Below are 23,685 nucleotides of genomic sequence, written 5' to 3'. Positions count from 1 at the left end.
GAAGGTGAACACACAACAACCAACTTCACAACCTTCTAGCTACAAGTGATCAACCAAAAGAGTAAGTAGCACAAGGCACAACTGCTAAGGTTGATTCCATAGTAACAATAACTTCAATTGCTGAGGAGTTAGCAAAGGAGAAGATAGGAGAAAAGCATCCTATAGTACAAAGCCAAGGTGGACCTCCTTAAATCATTTTAATTTATCAAGGTAGAAGTGAAGAAGATAAGGAAGAGGAGAAAACCCCCAAGGAAAGAGAGCAAGAGGTAATATAGACATTTGTTAACTTGCCTACTATAGGGACTCCTACCAAGCAGTCGAGCACTAATGTGGTACCACTGCAAATTTTAGCACCAGGCTCAAGCTCCACCAACATATCAAGGGTACTTCACTATGACGACTTTGCACTTGATGAAGAGATAGTCATACCAAGTTATGACTACAAGACAACAAACCTAGCATAGATCAATGAAGTGCAAAAGGCACTGAAAAGGAAAAAGAAGTAGGAGATACTTAGAAATGAGTATAGATAGAGGCAAGAATTGATAGAAATAAAAGAAATCTTTCTTGATGCATTTAGCTTGCCAGTACTTGATGAAACAAAGCCCATCATGGAGCAACTATCCAACATAGTGGACTAGGTAAAAAATGAAGAACTTGATACCAATGTTAAATAATTGGAATGGTTTGAGAAGAAGTTTCAAATGAAAATTAATGAAAAGATATCTGGTGAGATAACACTATCACAAGTGGAACTAGCTAAGAAGGTAGAGAAAGTAAATATAGTACTTGAGAACATAATGTCATTGTACTCCAAACTGTGTGACTCTTCATATTTTACATAAGAAACTAGCCAGAGAATATTGATCTTGGAGAGGAACCTTAAGATATCAAGCACACAGCTACCTAAGGATCCAACTCAAAGTGAGAAGCATTTTGCCACAACACTTCACACTTAGAAGGAATTGGTTGTATTATCAACAGAAGAGGTTAATATTAAGGCCAAATTAATAAGATTCAATCTACAATAACCCCATATTTGGCAGTATTGCATAAAGAAATGGCCTATGTAGCGAATTTTTTAAATAAAGATCTTAATCTTTCTATATTAGAAGGCCTAGTACATCTTGCAATAGAGACAACCATCTAGCTCAAAGCACTAGACATTGCCTTAGACAATTGGGATGCTACTCTAAAGATGATAATGGAGGTAAATAAAACATTTTTGGCTAAATATTCCATTCATTCTTAGGAACCTTTGAGATAAGTGTCAAAAAGGGGCAGATAGTACATTATATAGACAAAGGGGGAGATATAATAAAGATAGGAGATAATAAGAATGGATGTGTAGATAAAGGAAGATATGATTGGGAGACATAGTAAATGAGATACCCAAAGGAGAAAGGAAGATTTATGAGTTTTGAGGAGAAATAAGGAGGTATAACTATAAAAATTGCAAGGGGATGTGTAAAAAGGGGAGCAGAAATAAAGGCGGAGTACAAACGGAGTAGATACAAAGTAGACAAAAATAGAGGCAAAAGGAATGATAAGGCAGATAATGGAAATAGCATGGGACAAATCCAGCATAAGGAAAAATTTTTGGATACAGAAATGGCACGTCAACTAATGGGGAGTTACAAATTTTTAGGGCATATATAGTCTTCTACAAATTTTGAACAATTTTTTGAAGTTTTGTACATATGCCGAATAGGATGTGTTATAATCATAAAGTTTAGATTCATAATACTTAGTTAAGTGTTTTTTCCACTCATGTCAAAGGGGGCGATCATTGGTCTTAGATTGGTTTTGACAATTGAGTGTCAACACACTTAACCAATTTCTAAGTTAATGCCAAATATAATATAGATGCTAAGCTATAGTATGTGCTGAGTGAGAAATCGAATAGGTGTCGACAAAGTATCAAGTGCTAAGTGATAAGTGATGCTGAGTCACTATAGGTATTGAGAAAATTATTGATTCCAAGTGAGACAGAGTTACTATAGATGTCGAGTAAGATAAAATTCCTATATGTTCCAAGCATCAATAATTAGTAAGTGTTGAGTAACACAGAATTAACATATGAGTTTGTTCCTTCACAAACTTAGATGTAAACCATTTTTGAGCCAAATTAGAATGAATCTCAAAGGATCTTGAAGATAAGATTGAATCTTTTACATTCGCTATGTAGTTAGCATGCAACCAATAAGAAAAATGGAGAAAGCATGCAATTAATAGGAAAAGTGAAAGAATTGAGTGGAAAAGAAGAATGAATATTGATCATAGATTCATACCTAACCCTAAGTCTTTGAAAATCTTTAAAAGGAGGACAAAACCCCATAATTCATATGTGTAAGAGTATGGTATGGGAGAATACTAGCAAATTTTAGAAGGGTGTAAAGACTTAGAGAAGGAAGTGCAACATTGTAGAATTTAGTTGGTTAGAATAGAGCATCAGCACTTCGAGCAAAGACATATTAGATCAAGGAAGGATTAGAATCAGATTAAGTAGAACAAGGATCTAGAATCAGCAATTAAAGATCATAAGTCATCAGGTCATCAAATTCTAATACTTTCTAACCATTATATTAGGAATGAAAATCCTATGATGATAGGTTGGTTTAACAGCCATGTTGTAAGCCTTTCAACAAGGTGCTAAATCCTTTAATATGGTAACATTCCAAGTGAGTGTTTGTAAATCCTTTAACTAGGTCAATTTTAACAGAGTGATAACCCTTTAACAGGGTAGGCCTTTCATAGGGTAGACCATTGGAAGTGGTCAAACTTTGTAACCTTAAATAGTTACACATTGTTGCAATGTTAATTCGTGGGTGTCATCCCCACCTCAGTTTTACCTTCTTATTTTGGAGGGTCTCTAGCTGATCAAATCTTGTGTTATCTATTTTCATGCATGTCCTTATTTTTCATGTTATGTAGATATATTAGATGCATGTGAATGATCTTAGCTAAAAAAAATTTAAATGTTAAACTTAATTACTTATGATTCACCTGCCCTCTTAAAAGTAAATCTTGCCATTTGTAAATTTCAACAATGTGATGACTCAATCCCTTTTAAAGACTCAAACACAATTGGATGATTAAATTGATGACCTCACATTCCAATAAAAATACCTTGAATGCATGAAGTATTTTGGGAAATCTTCTAGTTTCAATGTTTAGATTTTCTTCTTTATGTCCTTAGATTTCTAGTAGATGTGCAAATAAGGTTCTTGGGATTCCTTTTATACTATTTTTAAGTAATCAAAATAAAGATAGGAGATGGGTTCACCTAATTTTCAAATTTATGTCCCCAAGAGAAAACCCATCCTAGGACCAAAAATATCTTGGGTATATGTTAAGTTTGTCAAAATATACTAGTATAAGTTGATTAGGTTGACCTACACCTTTATATGTTCACCAGGTCAACCTATACAAGGGTTATCTTGAGAACTGTTAAACCCAAGGTCTTAGAAATTGCACCGATGAAACTAGAAAATATGAATTAAATGGGAGAGAAAATTTATTCAAAACAAATCTATCCAAGATCCATAAAATCACTAAAGATATGAGTTAGAAGGTCTTAAATGAAGCGTTGTTCCATTTTAAGATGCTGAATTTATCCCCTACTTTAGTCTTCATTGTATTGATAGTAGTAATAAGAGAGATGTTACTAAAAAAGGAAAAAGGGAGGAAAAAAAAAAAAGGTGTACTAAACTTTCTCAATAAAGTTTTTTTTTCCTTATTGTGAACTACATGAAAAGGAACATTCTAAAAATGATGGAATTGAATGGTCTACCAAGTGTCTATGTCATGCTTGTGAACCAATCAAAGATGAATTAAATGGTTTAGCAAGTTTGTGTGGCATTCCAGCTAATCCATAAAAAAGATTTATCCTCAAGCAAACTACATGTCCCAAAAGGTAAATAAAAAATGACCCAAGCATATTTCCTTGGATTATAAAAAAGATTAGTCTTCCTAAACTGTCAATAATCGAAAGATTGATAAAAAAACAAGGGTTGCACCTTTGAAACTATTAGTAATCCAAAAAGGGGTACAAAAAGAAGTATAAGGATCAAGCCCAAAAAAATGTTCATATTGCAATAGAGGGATTCAAGAAGAGCTACCTAGATTAGGCCCCTGAACTATTAATAGTTTTACATAGGAATCTAAGAAGCAAAAAAAATTCAACCATGAAAGTACATGAGCAAGTGAGTAGATTGTATATCCCCACATCAATGTGATTTGAAATGCCTCATCGAGTGAAATAAATTTAATGGAAGGCTACATACATCTGCTAGAAATATTTCCACTATGAAATTCCACTAAGAGAGAATACTTCAAGGAAAATAGTACATGACAAAAAAAGAGAGCACAAAAGGGGTATACAAATACTAGGATTAGTATGATTATATGATAATATGTAATATTATATCAAATATTAAATGCCACCATTCTGCAACAGAAATACAACTACAACACAGTGGGAAAAAATGGAATAGATAGAAACAATAGTCAATTTGGGTTGCCAACATGGAGATGAAAAGAAAATTAGTTCTACCATGTTACAAGCATCCAAGAAGACTACACAAGATCACATGTGCAAATAGTATCACATATACAAAAACTTCTAATAACATATAAAAGAATAGAGATAAATAGAATAATGTGTACAATGTATTTTATTACTTTATCACCTTGCACAAATAAAGAAACACAACAAGAAAACACACAAAGACTACAATGATAGAGATGTCCACTTTAAGCATGTCACCGACCCCACACCTTGTATGAAAAAAGAATGTTTTATAAACACAATGAACCACTATATCAATGCTATAATTAACAATGAGCTACTCTAACTGTACCAAGATACATATATGTACTCTTGCTAAAAGCATGCCATGGCCAACAACAAGTGCATTAATTAGACCACCAAGGCAATTTAAGCTCAACTCTATAGAAGCCAAAATATTCCAAGTCTGTAGCCGCATTTTTTCTAGGTATAGTGAATGCTACATGAATAAAGATTGTACATTTCCTAATAAATTGAATGCCATTAATCCAAAGAAAAGGTTAAACTAATTGAATTCAATTACCTTATAAAAATATGGAATACCAACAAAAAGTCAAGGACCTTTGCTAAGTAGGCATCCAATCTCAACACCCATGGTGGAGTCTATCTCAGAGATAATGGTAGCAAGGTTACATGTAACATTGGCAAGTGTAGCATCTATCATTGTCTTAAAATAGATATATTATTAATTTATTATTATTATTTATCAAATAAATATTCTTATAAAAATATTTCTACATAAATGTTTATTCTTTGTCAATAAAGGTTTTTAAAGATCTTTTTGGTATATAACTTTAAAGTGTTCGATATAAAATTATATTTTAATAATTAGTGGTATGTTGATTAAATAAAATAGAAAAAGAAATTTATTTAAAGATATACTCAATATCCAAACGATATGCTTCCTATTAACCTTTATTAATAATATATCTTTAAAATTTTATTTAGTTGATAATTAGGAGAAATTTGCTACAACTTGAGTTAGATTATGATATTGATATCAGGATTCAAATATCATATTTCATGAATAGAAGGGAAAAGAGGAGATGGGGGAGAATGACAAAGAAATAATAGAAATAGAAAAGAGAGATAGAGATGTAAAGAGATTGATAGAGAAATAAATAGACAAGGTAACATAGGAAGAGAGAGTATATTTATATAAATGAACATATAGTAGATAATTTCTAGCAGGCCATGGTCTATCATCAAGATAGAGCAATTTCCATGATGATGATATTGGATCAAACCCAATTGAGCGTGCCCCCTGCAATAAAGGAATAGTAACATTATGTGAGCAACAAGATGCCAGATCCAGGTTATTTTGATAGAATAAACCCTAGTGATAGCTCAAACACTACAAAATTGATTAGAAGCTTGCAAGTAGACTCGGTTGATGGGGATCAAGGTGTCTTCCACACATCAATGAGATTATATTTATAAGTAAGATAGAACAAAGTAATATAAGTATTATGGTAATCTTTTATTAATGCTCTATTTTTCAATCGGATAAAATTTGATGGAATGAATATAATTACATGTTGTTTTCTTAATCTTACTTGTTATATTATCTTGATTTGATTTATAGTTGCCCTTTTTTTCTAAAATTGGCTACAATTGGATAAAAAGTCTTATATTGGAAAGCATGATTGATGGATTGAGCTTAATTTATTAGAGAAAGTTAGTAAATATTATTTAGTGTTTTGGTCTTGGTAATGAGTTAGGGTTTCAATTTATTAGGTTGCTAGAGTCACAGGGCTATGGCTAAAGTCTTATGAGCTATGGTAGAGAGCCTTTCAAATAGGAAAAGGAAGAATATAAGGGGCTTCATTTTTATTGAGAAGTTTTTCTTTTGTTTTAAATCCTTTAAAACTCCATCCATTTATTTTTCAAAAAATATATTATTGTTTCTTTAATATTTAAAATTATTTGACAAATATATTTAACTTAAAAAATCTACTCAATTTTGAAAATGATGTGTGTAATATAATTAAGAATTTATTTCTCATTATTTTTAAAATTAACAATGATAATAATTTATACATGTTAGGATAAACCACGGACAGAAATAAAAACTACATGCAAATATAACCAATAACAAAAATAATAGAACACATAGAAATGAACACAAGGCACCAAGATTTAACGTGGTTCACCCAATCCCTGGGCTACGTCCACCAAACAGCAAGTCCGATCTTATTACAATCTAGTGATTACAACCTGATTACAATCCGTAATCCCTTACAGCTCAATACCGCCGCAAGAACCAATTTCGTATCACCACCTACAAAAAATACCCAACCCTAAGCCCTTTTTATACAAGTATTAAACCACTTTAGGGTTATAACATGTCGGCCATATGTCAGCCATAATATGTCGGCTACCATGTCGGCTACTTCCAAAATTTTTTTTTTTTCGGGGCGATGCCCTGAACCCCACTATTTATGAAGTATGTTGCTTGTAGGGCCCATTTGCCATTGCACCAAAAGCCATGACTGTTAGTGAAAATGGAACACCACATAATTAACCACCTGTGGGTAGGGGAGCACGTCGCATCACCCAAAAATCTCCCCCTCGATGAGCATACCAGGTGCTTATGCAGGTCGGGAAGGCACTGGGGAGATTTGAACCCATGACCAAGCCAAAACCAGGCTCTGATACCAATTGTTGGGCCCATTTACCATTGCACCAAAAGCCATGACTGTTAGTGAACATGGAACACCACATAATTAACCACCTTTGGGCAGGGGAGCGCATCGCATCACCCAACAATCTCCCCTCGACACGCATACCAGGTGCTTACGCGGGTCAGGAAGGCACCGGGGAGATTTGAACCCATGACCAAGCCAAAACCAGGCTCTGATACCAATTGTAGGGCCCATTTGCCATTGCACCAAAAGACATGACTGTTAGTGAACATGGAACACCACATAATTAACCACCTGTGGGTAGGGGAGCGCGTCGCATCACCCAACAATCTCCCCCTCGACGCGCATACCAGGTGCTTATGCAGGTCGGGAAGGCACTGGGGAGATTTGAACCCATGACCAAGCCTAAACCAGGCTCTGATACCAATTGTTGGGCCCATTTACCATTGCACCAAAAGCCATGACTGTTAGTGAACATGGAACACCATATAATTAACCACCTGTGGGCAGGGGAGCACCGAACCCCACTATTTATGAAGTATGTACAGTACTTTCCTGATCAGTCACCACAATCTAACAATCTCCCACTTGGGGACTGATCAGGCTCCACACTAAACAACAATCTCCCACTTGGAGACTGATCCTGTAGCAATACAACTACCGCATGGGGCTCCCACTGGATCAAACCACCCTAGACTCTGCTATTCTTTTATTCACATTTAGTCTAAAAGACCAACTGAAGCTGAAGAGGAGTTCAGCTTCTCCCTTGTGACAACCTTTGTCAACATATCTGCTGGATTTTCATTGGTATGTATCTTCTCCAGCTTTAACTGTCCATCCTCCAAAACTAACCGAATGAAATGGTACCGCAACTGTATGTGTTTGGTCTTAGAATGCAGAGCTGAATTCTTAGCAAGATGAATGGCACTCTGACTATCTGTGAACAAATAATTATCCTTCTGAGGATGTCCCAATTCTTCCAAGAAGAACTGAAGCCATATCATCTCTTTGGCTGCCTCTATAGCAGCAACATACTCTACCTCTATAGTGGAGAGAGCATTAATCTTCTGTAGCCTAGAAACCCAGCTCACGGCTGCCCCACCAACAGTAAAGACATAACTTGTAGTACTCCGCCTGGTATCAATATCCCCAGCCAAATCTGAGTCAACATAGCCCTGTAAATCAGTAGTAGAGCCCCCAAAGTGTAAACACTTATTGGATGTTCCTCTCAAATATCTAAGAATCCACTTGACAGCATTCCAATGCTCAAAACCTGGATGACTCATATACCTGCTAACAACTCCCACTGCATGTGCAATATCTGGCCTAGTGCATACCATAGCATACATCAAACTTCCTATAACTGAAGCATAGGGTACCTTGGACATCTTATCCTCCTCTTCCTGTGTCTTGGGACACATCTCCTTAGTCAATTTCAAATGACCAGGTAAAGGTGTGCTGACATCTTTAGCATTCTCCATAGAGAAACGTTGCAACACCTTCTCAACATAATCAGCTTGAGATAGCATCAATGTTCTGTTCTTCCTATCTCTGCAAATCTTCATACCAAGGATTTTTTTTGCTGCCCCCAAATCCTTCATAGAAAATGCATGTGCTAACTGGCATTTTAGCCCCTTAATATGATGCATGTTAGACCCAGCTATAAGCATATCATCAACATATAGACATAAAATAATGTAGCTATCATCATCCAACCTCTTAAAATAAACACAGTAATTTGAATGACACCTGTTATATCCATGCTCATGCATAAAACTGTCAAATTTCTGATACCATTGCCGAAGTGCTTGCTTCAGGCCATATAAACTTTTCTTCAATTTGCACACTAAGTTCTCCTTACCTTTGACCTCAAAACCTTGTGGCTGAGCCATATATATTTCTTCATCAAAATCACCATGAAGAAAGGCTGTTTTAACATCCATCTGCTCTAAATACAAATCTTCAGTAGCCACAAGACTTAAAACAGTACGAATAGAAGTCATTTTAACAACAGGAGAAAATATCTCATCAAAATCAATTCCCTTTTTCTGTGCAAATCCTTTTACAACTAACCTGGCCTTAAATCTTTTCTTACCTCCTTCCTCTTCTTTCAACCTGTAAACCCATTTATTCTGTAAAGCCTTTTTACCTGCAGGCAACTTGCACAAATCCCATGTCTTATTTTTCAGCAAAGAGTCCATTTCATCTTTCATTGAAGACTCCCACTGAATCTTAGTATCCACCTACACAGCTTCATCATAACTTTCAGGTTCACCAACATCAGTAAGTAAAATAGAATACAAAGAGGGAGAAAACCTTTGGGGAGGTCTAATTGGCCTTGTTGACCATCTAACATTCACTGGTGTGTGTGGTATTTGTTGTTGCAATTGTTGCACATCATGAGGAATGGCTGGAATATCAGCTTTTGGAGTATCATCCAGCACTACATAATCATCTTCTTTCTTCTCATGTTGCTGCAACAGATCTTTGTACAACACTTTTTCATTGAATATGACATCCCGGCTTCTTATAATTTTATGATTTTCAAAATCCCAAAGCCTATAGCCAAATTCATTAATGCCATATCCAACAAAGACACATTTCTTTGATTTCGCTTCTAGCTTGGTTCTATTTTCAGAGTCTATATGAGCAAAAGCTTCACAACCGAAGGTCTTAAGAAAAGAATAACTCACCTTCTTACCAGTCCATGCTTCTTCTAGAATACCACAGCCCAAAGGAGTAGAGGGACCTCTATTAATCAAATATACTATAGTATTGACAGCCTCCACCCACATGTGTAAGGGCAACCCAGCATGCAACCTCATGCTCCTTGCGTGCTCCATTATAGTCCTGTTCATGCGTTTAGCCACTCCATTTTCCTGTGGAGTCCTTGGAACAGTTTTTTGTCTACGAATACCATTAGTGGAGCAATAATATTCAAATTCATGACTGCAATACTCACCACCATTATCAAATCTGAGACATTTTAATTTCTTACCAGTCTCATTTTCAACCAAGCATTTCCATTTCTTAAAAGTTTGAAATACATCAGATCTCTATCTAAGGAAATAAACCCATACTTTTCTAGTTGCGTCATCAATAAATGTAACATAATAATGAGAGCCACCAAGGGAAGATACCTGAGCCGGTCCCCATACATCTGTATGCACAAGCTCTAATTTCTCCTTTTTGTTTTCCTTCCTTGTCTTTACAAAACTCACTCTCTTTTGTTTTCCATACACACAAATTTCACAGAAATCCATATTCACACATTTTAGACCTGGTAAAACTTTCCTTGAATGAAGTACTTTCATACCTTTCTCACTCATGTGCCCAAGTCTATTGTGCCACAGCGCTGTATCAGAATCTACAGTAGCTATTTGTTCTCCTTGCTCAACTGCAGTAATTGTTCCTGAATATTCATTTTTCTCTGAAACAATCAAAGTAGAAGGAACAATATGACCTGTACAAAGATATAAGGTGCCTACTTTCACACCTTTTGCTACTACAAGGGAACCTTTTGAAACCTTCCAATTTTTATCATTAAAAGTAATTACACAACCCTCATCATCGAGTTGCCCTGCTGAAATTAAATTCCTACTCAGCTTTGGAACATGTCTTACCTCATGTAGTAGCCAATGATTCCCATTCTGCAACTTAATCTTAATTTTTCCCTTTCCAACAATCTGACAGGGTTCATTATCCCCCAAATAAACAAGCCCAAAATCCCCTTGGACATAATCAATGAAATAACCTCTATGAGGTGTAGCATGAAAAGAAGCACCAGAATCTAAAACCCATGAATCATCAACACTCTCTAAAGATAGAAGCAAAGCATCCTCTTCGGATTTATTACTTACCACATTTGCCTCTTTGTCTCCATCTGATTTATCTCCTTCATTTTTCTTTCGAGTCTAGCAATCTTTCTTTTTGTGCCCTGGTTTCCCACAGTACCAGCAATCATTTGGTCCTCTCGATTGAGACCTCCTCCCCTTTGACTTTCCTCTTGATTTCCCATGATTTCTAGAGTTACTTCCTCTTTCAGTCGTTCTGCCCCTGCTTTGTGCATTTAAAGCACTTCCTGATGTAGATCCACCTGAGGATTTTCAACGAGTTTCCTCACTTAAAATAACACCGATCACATCATCATATTTTAGGGTACTTGATCCAGGAACAGAATTACTCACCGCCATTACCAAGCCATTCCAGCTTTCAGGCAAAGAACACAAAATCAAGAGAGCCCTAATTTCTTCATCAAAATTGATACCCACAGAAGATAATTGACTAGTAATAGTATTAAACTCATTTAAATGATCTGCAACAGATCCACCTTCTGCCATTTTCATATTAAATAAACGCTTCATGAGAAATACCTTATTTGAAGCGGAGGGCTTTTCATACAGTGTCACTAGGGTTTTCATCAAATCTTCTGTCATCTTTGCTTTTGTAATATTAAATGCCACTGATGGTGCCAAGCATAACCGAATGCTTTTGAGTGCCTTTTTGTCCAAAAGATCCCATTCAGCCTCTGACATAGTTCCCTGATTCTTGGCTTTTCCTTCCAACGACTTCCATAAATCCTTCTGATATAAATAGTCTTCCATTTGCATCTTCCATTACTGGAAGTTCTTCCCATTAAACCTATCAACCCTCAGCTTACCATCATCTGCCATTGCTCCCACTCAACCATGAGACTCCCACTTAACCGTGAGACTTTCCTCCAGAGGATAACTGAGAAACAACTAGGCTCTGATACCACTTGTTAGGATAACCCACGGACAGAAATAAAAACTACATGCAAATATAACCAATAACAAAAATAATAGAACACACAGAAATGAACACAAGGCACCAAGATTTAACGTGGTTCACCCAATCCCTGGGCTACGTCCACCAAACAGCAAGTTCGATCTTATTACAATCCAGTGATTACAACCTGATTACAATCCGTAATCCCTTACAGCTCAATACCGCCGCAAGAACCAATTTCGTACCACCACCTATAAAAAATACCCAACCCTAAGCCCTTTTTATACAAGTATTAAACCACTTTAAGGTTATAACATGTCGGCCATATGTCGGCCATAATATGTCGGCTACCATGTCGGCTACTTCCAAATTTATTTTTTTTCGGGGCGATGCCCCGAACCCCACTATTTATGAAGTATGTACAGTACTTTCCTGATCATTCACCACAATCTAACAATCTCCCACTTGGGGACTGATCAGGTTCCACACTAAACAACAATACATATAAACTAATATAACTTGATTTTTTAAAGTTAAGCACATTTGTGAAATGGTGAATGGAAGATACTTATACCATAGTGTGAAGTCTAATTAAGATTGCTCTAGTTCCTTTAGGGAAAAAATCCCCATTCGTGTGTTTTTATAATTTACTTATAATTAATATAAAATTTATATTTTTTTAAAATAAAAATGAAAGTTTGAATCACAACAATTTTTTAACCTCTCCAAACTCCCATCATTATGTCCAAGATAATTAAAACATAAAGCAACAAAAAATGTACAAAGTGAGTTGTTTTGAAGTGAAGGTTGGATGTTTTATACCAAACACAAAGGTTTATTCCATTCAGTTGTAAAAGAAACATGAAATCAATATATTTTTAAAATATTAATATTTTTTCTTTTAGTTCATTTATTAATTCTTTGACTACAATACTAAACCATCACACTATCCAATTATCTATAATAAAATTAAAATATTTTACACTATTTAAGAAATAAATAAGCAAATTATTTCAAATAAATTTTAATAATTGAAAAGATTCTTTTAATAATAAATGTAATGAGAAAGCTTAGTTTTTTCAAAATTTATAGAAGAGATATGTTTACTAGGGGAGTGGAACAAGGGAGAGAAAAAATGCAAAGGGAAGAGGACATGGGAGATAAGAAAATACAATTATAAAGATATGTGAGGTATTTAAATGTAGAATTAATGTCAAACTTTATAATTAATTATTTGATTAATTTATAATTCAAATAAATTAAACTTGAGACATAGTTTCATCCCAATAATGAGCTGATGAACAAATTGAAAAAATACAATATTAATATACTTTGAAACTTTAGAATATTAAAGTCAAAAATATTAAAAGATAACATATAAAAGGAGTTGATTGCTCATAAAATTATTTATAATCAATATAAGTGGTTTAAATACTATACCAAAAATTGACTATACTAATATTATTCCTCCTTTGTTTTTCCCATATGATCATGCCCATATAGTCTTTGATGTTCTTTAACAATCAAAAGAAGAGTTTGTCCCATGATGTGGGTCCATGCTTCAATATGAAGAAACAATTTTGAAGGAAACATGTGATGATCAAGTGTTGAGAGCCCATTAAGATAGATATGACGACGTAGTTGTTGACGTGGATAATATGCAAAATGATGTTTCTCATTTTGCAACTTTTCTCAAGGCGTCACTTTCTCAATGGACATGCCAGGTCAGTTCTCCTCAGGAAACCATTACAAAATTATAGGAATACATAGCCTCCTTATAGAGTTCAACAAAAGATACATTCACTATAACACAACCATAAAAAAGAGAAGCAACAATAATAAATACTTATGGTAATACCTATGTCATACTCTAGTACACCTTCTCAAAATGGGAAACAAGAGCAAGTTTGTAATTAAAATGTCCATTACGAGAAATATGAAGTAAGACATATTTGAGGAAGAGAGAAACCTCACAACCTAAATGGCTTGTATGCAAAATAGGAACAAAACATATAACTTTTCTCAAAATTGATGAAATGAATCACACTAGAACTTCCAATAAAATCAATCACAATCATGAAGAGTAGAAGAAATTGGCACTTACTGGTGTGGGAATGCAACCGGGGGGACAAAGTAGACTTGGTAAAAAGGCATTTCTCCTAGTGGAACTAGGGAGAAGTGGTGGGGGGAATATGGATTGGGACATATATATAAGGTCACTTCCATCGTTGTAGTGTCAATCTTGTTTTCATACATGTGTGAATATTGTCAAATGCTACCACGTTTATTTACTTGATGCCTTTTAACTTGTGTTTCTCCATGTGGCCACTTTTATTGTTCTCTTTGGGATGCATATCTCATTTTATTTGACATGAATTAGGGTTGAGGATATGACAATTACAAACATTCTCTCTTCATTGTTTTATTTTGTGAAATAAATCCACCCAATACATAATAAGACCATCAATCACTCAAAAATTATCACATTTGATTTCTTTTCCCAACAACCATGTTAACCTTAATATGGTAGCATTACATCCATAAGTAAAAACCCTACAAATTGCTTAGCTATTTTAATTTGATTATGTTTGAAAATGCATAACCCTAGTTAATCTTGTGATTATATGATTTATTAAATTAGATATCGGTAAGACATTTGTCACAAAATGTAATCAATAAATACCCAACAATATTAATAGAGTGAAAAAACATGTATATCATGCCCTTCTCGATGTGTTAATGGATCATGTCATTATTAGTTGAGCTAAAGTGGAGAGATCTCTATAGAATAATTTATTTTAAAGCTATAGAACCAAAAATATAGTTAAGGATTATAGACATTGTAACTACTCCAACAATAGATATATTAATGTTATGAGTGAAACTAGCAAAAGTATTATGAAGTCCAATCAAGAAATTTAAAATATTTTTATACAAAAAATTGAAGAATAATCAAATTATCTATCTCCTAGTTATCTATAACTAATTATAAATATAATGGGAGACAATAATATACAAATATACTTTTCGATCATAAAGAACTTCATCATTTTAAGAAATAAAATTTTGAAGTGCAAATAAAATACTATTAAACTAATATCATCATTTGAATATATCTTGGTTAATATTTATGTTAGTGTAGTTTTATAGGAATTCTTAGCTCAATGCTAAATGGTGATTCAATTCCCTTATATGATTCAAAAACTTGTGTAATCTTTTTATTTGATCTAAGCTTTAAAAAACATTACTTTCTTTTTAATTATTCTCCTAAATATGAGTTTAAATCCATTTTCTTCCCTAAATTTAGATTTATTTGTATGATTTAATTTTTTGTTTGAGATAAAAAGACTCCATTTTCTTCCCTAAATTTAGATTTATTTGTATGATTTAATTTTTTGTTTGAGATAAAAAGACTTTAATAATGTCCATTATTTCTTGATATCAATCACTAAAGCTTGATTGATATCTTATAGGAGATTCATCACATTCTTTAATCGCACCAATTGTACTCTTAATGTTAAGAGTTCTCGTACATAAAAATAGACCACAATATTTTTCAATTCAATTGGTCCAGATCATCAATGAAAATGAGCAGTCAAATTATATTATCACAAATATGATACCATTTTAGTTCAATATTTTGAAGTGTATAATTTTTAACACAATTCTCGTTGTTGTATTAGGATTGGTCTTTTTCTTTACAAAAGTGTTCTTTAAATACCTTGGCCTAATTTGGCACAAAATGTAAATAATGTCTTTCCATTAAGGTCATCTCACTAATTTAGCAAAAACAAAGTTGATTAAGCTCAAAATACATGAAAAAAGAAAAGAAAAAATGCATAAGAAGAGAAAATATTGAATACATAAATCTTAACTAAGCACAATGTGAAAGAAGAAAGCACGAATAAATTTAAAACATAGTAGGATGAATATTGTGGTTGTGGTGAAGAAAGTAAAATTAATAAAAGTAAGAGATAAAAAGACTCAAGTCTTTCTTTATATCAAATAAACATTACAAGGGGTATTGATCGAGCATAAGGTTGTTGATCCATATAACAATAAAGATTGGTGACTAGGCTTACAAAATGATACAAACTCCTTCTCATGATCATGGCATATCACATCCAATTAGAAAATATGGAAAGTTGAGAAAAAAGAGTAGTAGAAAGGACTGAGAAGTAGATAGTTATAGTTATTGGTGAAGAACAAAGCATGAGATAGAGAAGTAGTGAGAGAATGATGTTAGGAGTAAGTGTTTAAGAGAGGGAGAAAGTGAGGAAAAGAAGGTAGTTCTGGATATTGGGGAAGAACAAAGCATAAGATAGAGAGAGATATTAAACCTTAATTCCTATGCTATTTAAATCATTAGTAAAAATTGACAAATAGGGACCAAAATTTCCACATCAACAACACAATAGAACCATTTCATATCTATGCAACTATCGGTGTAACCTTTGCACTCTTCAAAGGTGCATGTGCTAGTTTACTTCACCATGTAATAACTTCACCCTGTAATAAGTGGCTATTGGTATGGTAAACAAATTTAATTTTGTGAATGGAGAGAATGGTAAAACCGTGCAATACATAACTTTGATTAGATCATAGTCTATAATGTACGAGTGATTAATTATATGTGGACAAAGAAAAAGACTAGATTTCATGTGGTCAACTTTCACTTGCAAACCAAAAGTGGGCAACTTCTACGCAACACCAAAACTGTACCATTTACTGAAATTATTAATTAAATATTAAATTAAATTAGGTAAAATTGATGGTGGTGTTAAGATTGGTTTTAAAAGAGAAAACATATTGAACAATAAGCTTCCATCTGGTGGTAGCCCTAGAACATGAGGTCACTAGTTAACTACTTATTGGCCATGAAATAGTTGGTTTTAAGTCGCTATGAATTCTTGTTAGTTTTGAGGAAAATGTTTCTTATCGTCCAAAGGAAAACTATACTTCTCACTTAAATACAAGTCATTCAAACTTGATATAGAGACGTGTGTACTTGGATACTCAGGAGCATTTGAAAAACATATTTAGTTTTGAGCATGCAGGAGTCTCACATGCAATAAGAAATTTCTTTTTCTTACTTTTAATTGTCCTTAGAGAATTTGAATTTGTAATGTTTCAATAAAATTGAATAGATAGTTTTTTAAATTGTAAGTATTTTAATAGATATGTATTATGCAAGGTTTGGTTCTGTCGAGTAGTTCCAATCTTATTTTTAAATAATTTCAATGTGTCATAGAATAAAAATTAAAACTGGTACATAATTTATTTTTGTTTTTTATATAAAAATAGAAGTCCTTATTTTTAAGTTGTAGATTTAAGTGTGTTTCAAAGATGAGAAACTAGAAATTGTCCTCATTTTTATTACTTGTTAATATCTCAGTTTTTCTAGCTTATTATTTATTATTTTGTAGGAATTACTTATCACTCTAAGTAATTCAATTCATTAGACCACTTATTGTAATAAATTTTGAAACCTAAATTTTTAACAAATGCTAAATGCTAATTTGAATAGCCGATGTTGTTGATTTTTTATAAAGTCACCTCCATAAGAACTCACTTTAAATAATATAATTTAAAAAAAAAGAATTAATAGATTTAAATATTTTTTAAATATTATATTTTACATTGAATGCTATTTAGTTGTCCTTTCATAGCTCATATTCATACATCAAATATGGTTTGAGTGTCTCCGTATCATACTCATTCAGAACACATTGGATGCAACATACATATGAAGCATGAGCTCTTGCACAACTATAGTCCCTCCCTTGATACAACAGTAAGAAACAAAGGAATGACATAAATGGTTGATATTTTATTTGCAAACAAACAATACAAATTTACAAAGTAAAAGTAGACCAAGTGGTTGCATAAACAAATATGAAACTAGAGCTAGTTGATTATGGTCTTCAAATTTATATACTTGAAAATGCCCAAAAAGACATTGAAGATGTATTGGATCCTTTATACCATAGGGATGAAGTTTAAAAGAAACTAGTACTTTAAAATGTTGAAGTTGAAAAATGTGAGAATTATAACATTAATCATATGACTAGGCATATCATTGAACTTACTATCTAATGGGTTACAAAGCCTTCTCCTCTAGTTCCTATGCTCGAGAGACCATAATTGGGAGCTTCATCGAAGATAGAACATGGTTAGGGCCAATAGGTGAATATCCCCACTTTCAATCACACATCTCCCTTGAGGCAAAAGCATACATACATGATTACCTTCATTTTAGAAAAATAGTAAAATAGTATATGTCAAGTGGGTAGACAAATAGAATATATTATGAAAATACATAAATTAGGTGTGTATACTTTTAAATATATATAGATATGAAAATAGAGATTAAAGAAAAGAAGGAAGTTCTAGGTGTGTATACTTTTAAATATATATATATATATATATATATATATATATATATATATATATATATATATATATATATATATATATATATATATATATATATATATATATATATATATGGAAATAGGGATTAAAGAAAGAGAAGGAAGTTATGATAGGATAGAAAAACATCTGGGTCAGTTATCAAATTGGGACCTTTATCCTTTTTAATACGTTTATGAATCTTGGAAAGGAGACACACAGGGAACTAAAAGCAGAAAAAGAGCTTGAAGGCAGTTGATGGACTGGAAAAGAAGAGCAAATAAAACTTGGAAATAGGCATAACCACCAAGTTTCCCTTGTCTCTTTTAGCTTACTGTTTTCTAAACAAAATGGGAAGGAAATGTGTTTAGTCCTCACTAGAATGTATTTTTAAAATCTATTGTGCATTATATTGTAGTCCGTAGCATTGAAATTCATAGTGAGATTATAGGTCCATTTGGTTAGGGGAATAGGAATAGGGGAATCTTATTCTAGAATAGAAAATGGGGGTACATATTCCTATTCTGTGTTTGGTTCAGCCAGAATTTGATGGGGAATTCATAGACCCAAAAATTTATGTTTTCTAAAATAAATAAAACTAAAATAGGAATACGTATTCCAATTTTACCTATTTGGGTGGAATTGCAAAACCTCATTTTTGGGCCAAAATTGGAATACGTATTCCTATTTTATTTTGTATTTGAATTTTGATTTGGTACATCAAACAAAGAATTCAAAATTTTAAGAATTTACATATGTCTATTCCGCTTGTAGTCGCCAAACTAAAGTTAGACCCTATTCTAGTTGACATTAATCTTGTTATACTAGGAAATGAGCTATTCGGTTTGAGCTTGTCTAGACACCTTACTTTGTGGTACAAAAATTTGAAATAGGAGTGTTGGGCATAGAGGAATGAATTCATATTTGGTCCATTCTCTGATTAAAAACCATTTTGAATGATGCATCCATTCTAATAATTTTTCTTTGGAACTTACTACAACTAGCCCTTGCACCTTTGAAGGGTGCAAGGATTACACTGATAATGTTATCTATATTGAATAATCCTAGTGTATTGTCAATGTAGAAGGTTTTCTCATAATACTTTTTGTGATACACTAAAATATTCAATAGAATAATTCCATCTCTATTATTTTATACAAGTGAAATAATGACATTTCGTTTTGTTTGTGTCACAAGATTCAGGCAATATTCCTTTATTTTATGTATAAATGTATATGGATTATTTTATAGTTCATAGTACTCATTGAAATTAAAAGTGATTTGAATATAAAGACCATCTAGAGATTTTATTCTAGACACACCTGTAAATGCTAGTCCTTGCCTCTCTATTTCACCAATGCTGATTTTTTCCCCCTATCTATCTCCTTATCTCTACCTTTTTATCTTTCTTACTCACGTGCATATATCTAGAGACTTCTTCTTTTTCTTTCATTGTCTCTCTTTTATCTTCTCCCTCTCCTTACCTTTCACCTCTCTCTATTTTTATCACATCCCCCCCACCTCTCTCTCTCTATACTATTATCTATCTATCCCCCCATAGATATTTATAGTTATATCTCTTCATCTCCCCCTTCTCTCTCTTCTTCCTATTTATTTCCCTCTTATTACTCCTTTTTGGCTCTCCCTTCATGAGTATTCCCTACTTTTATATTCGATTCTATTCCATTTATGTACACACTCTTTGTATCACTTCTCATGTAGATATTTGAGTCATTCTATCACGACCTTGCTGACAATTTAGACTTGGAAACAACTTGTTATTTTGCATCCCTCTAATAATGTTATCATCCACTTTCCACTCTTTCAACCTTCAATTTCAACTCATGAGAAAGTCTAAGTTATCATGAAGGAGGGGAAGTCTTGATGAGAGAGGATTTCCATGGTGGATTTCAACTTCTTTTGTATTAATCATATTGTTTAAAGAAAGACATCTTCCTTCACTTCAACATTTTAACATTGCATCAATCAATTTGTTTCTTAGTAAGGAAGAAAATTGACAATTTGGGGAGAGATGATAGATGATGGAAATCTTAGAGTTTGAGGATTTCCACCAATCACCAAATTGGCTCACAATCCTTCTCCCATCTCCCAAGCATGGAAACCTTTATTATGTAGAATAAAAATTTATAATTTCACCAATATTTATACCTTAGAATGACATCAAAACTCCCTCACAAACCCCTAGACTCGATTGAACTTGAACCAATCTAAGTAAAATCTTGAAAAAACATGAAGAGGGCCATTGCATTACATAAAGTTAGTCACACGTAAGAAGTTAAAAATAAAGGAATGAAACTAAAATAAATTGAGAGATTAATTAAACAATTTAGTTGTATTATTTTTTATCATGTTTTAAAAAATAAGTGATAATATTAATTTTTTCATATTTCAAGAAATTTATGATTGTAAAATTTTTTATTTTTTATTTTTAAGAAAATAATTATCAACTTAATTTTTTAAGAAATTATATTCAAATTTTAATTAGAATTAGATATCACATCATTAAAGTTGCTAAATTATAAAATTATTAGTTTTTTTTTTTTTTCAAAATTAACTATAGATAAGAAATTCTATTAATTTTAAAATAAAAATAATATAAATAAATAATAACTATTTATTTAATTGAAAAACTATAAAAAATAAAAATAACAGTATACTATATATATTCTATATTTTATATTTCAATATAATCTATCCCATCCAACTACACATCCCCACCTAGGGCTTATTATAGGAAAATTCTACTTTGAGAATTTGAGCTAATCACATTTGAACCAATTCACTCTCTATTCTATATATTAATTATTGAATAGGAGGAATAAGTTGTAGATAATTTCAAATAAATAAAAGGTAGAATGCGCAAACTTATAGACAAATGATATGATTTTATGAGGATGTTCTATTTTTGTGATATGTAAATTGAAATATTTTCAAAAGAGATGCTCCTTATTTGACCATTTGAAATAATTTGTAATTGATTATCTTACAAAGTAGGGCTCAAGCTCATAATGATGAGAGAAACACCCTATAGGTTGACCTACAATAGGGAAGTGATAGTTTTGAGGGAGAGGATTAAATGTATTAAAATAGTTATAAATAGGGGTGCAATAAGGGGAAAATGGATGGATGAAAATGTATGCACAATGATAATGAGAATAGAGAGAGATATCAATAGATAAGTGTGATTATATCAAGGCATTCTATCCAAATGAACTCTAAACTAAATGTTAACTAACATAGGGATTTACTACTAATTTTTAAATTAAATCTAGATTAGTTTGTGCTTAAGATTAAGGATCACTTGATATTGATATTGGATAATATAAGATAATAATCTTAATAATAATAATCTATATTGATAAATGTCGATAAATTCACTCAATATTATGATTTATTCAAGTAGATCTCTATTCATATCTATTTCTATATCCACATCTCTCTCTCTCTCTCTCTCTCTCTCTCTCTCTCTCTCTCTCTCTCTCTCTCTCTCTCTCTCTCTCTCTCTCTCTCTCTCTCTCTCAGTAGAATTTCCCTACAATAAGCCCTACAATAAATTTCCCATTTCCTACTACTCTAAGGTCTAGGTGGAGATGTGTCATTGGGTGTGATTGATTGTATCAAAACATAAAATATAAAATTTATATAGTATATTGTTATTATTTTTTGACTAAATAAATTATTATTATTTATTTATGTTAATTGTATCTATATCTACCATTGCCTCAAGTAGAATCATATCAATGTATTGTAGAAATGCAATTTCATTCTCCTTAGACTATGTCAAGGACATCTAAGTGGTTTCTATATATAGAAGATGTATTAGTCTTACAAAAGATGTATTAGGCTTGTCTTTGGCTCTCCCATCACTTCTGACTGTAACTATTTGTCTCCTACACCTTAAGAGGTAATGTCTTGTGTACATGTTCATAAACTTGAATTCATTTAATTTGTATCATCTTCATATCATCTAGGATCACACATGAATAAATTTGATAATTTAGGCAAAGGTTGAGACCATCACAGAATAATTGAACATAACATTATGCATTTTTGAAATAGAATGCTTAAGACCTATATGTAAGGTTTAATTATACATTTTATTATCTATTTGAACTATATGCTAAATAAATATTTAATTGGAACTACATATTTCTCTGCCAAACATGCCCATCAAAGAAGAAGACAAATAATCTCAATTAAGTGTCATGTTGGATGAATCAGAAAGTGAGGAGGAGAGCCAAGAAGAAATGAAGGCTCAACATAATGGATTAAAGATAAGAATGGTGCAAATTCTAATAGATGAAAATTATTTTTCCAAAGATCTAGTAGATCAACTTGAAGGTGATCAAGAGAAACACTCGAAGTATCATAGTATGGTAGTGGAGTACATTATGGAGAATTGTTCAAACTTTGAGCCTTTCTTTTCTTAGAAAGATGACATGAATTTTGAAGAATACTATGAAAAAATGGTAGAATATGGAACTTGGATAGACCATTGTGAGATTTATGCAGCCTCCATGGTGTCTCAAACTAACATTCATGTGTACCATTTGAAGAGCCAAGTATCCCAAATCTACAATATTGATAGCTCAAAAATACCCACACTTCATGTCTCATATCATGATGGAAACCACTACAATAGTTTGTACTTCTTTAATTAAAAAAGTCAATGCTCATGTAGCACCCATGCTTTTGGAGGAGGATAATCAAAGTACATGCCATAATGATGAAGAACCTATAAAGTTCTTTATAGATGAAAAAGGGTGCAAAGGTACTGACAAAAATTGCATTGAAGATAAATTATTGAAAAGACAAGACATATCTCGACAAAAGAAAAGTTTACTAGGGTGTACTCCATGGTTAGCAAGGAAGACAAAATAATAAATATTTTAAAATTATCTTTCCTATTTTCTACTATGTACAGAAAATATTAGTAGCAAACTGTTTGTGTCAACATTCAGTGACATTATATGGTATTATATCTTATTGATAATCTTGATGTTCAAAGGGAAAACCATTACTAACAAGGGAAACACTCTTCCAACAATAATTAAACAACGTAAACTTTTCACTAATCTATAATATTTTGATATTTAATAGCAATAATTGTTCAATCTATCTATAAATATATATCCAATTTACAGATGCCAGACTTCACTAAAATGCTTTGATACTTTCCTTTGTACTGGTACTTTTGAATAAGTAGATGGATGCATTTTTTTATTTTATCAAAATGACTCTATAACATTTAAGGGAGATTAATTCTCATATAATCCACTCAAAACTGAT

This window comes from Cupressus sempervirens, chromosome 9 (genome assembly GCF_028749045.1).
Source record: "Cupressus sempervirens isolate cs-2001-9-10 chromosome 9, ASM2874904v1, whole genome shotgun sequence".
Classification (NCBI taxonomy): domain Eukaryota; kingdom Viridiplantae; phylum Streptophyta; class Pinopsida; order Cupressales; family Cupressaceae; genus Cupressus; species Cupressus sempervirens.
This window is presented reverse-complemented; position numbering follows the sequence as displayed.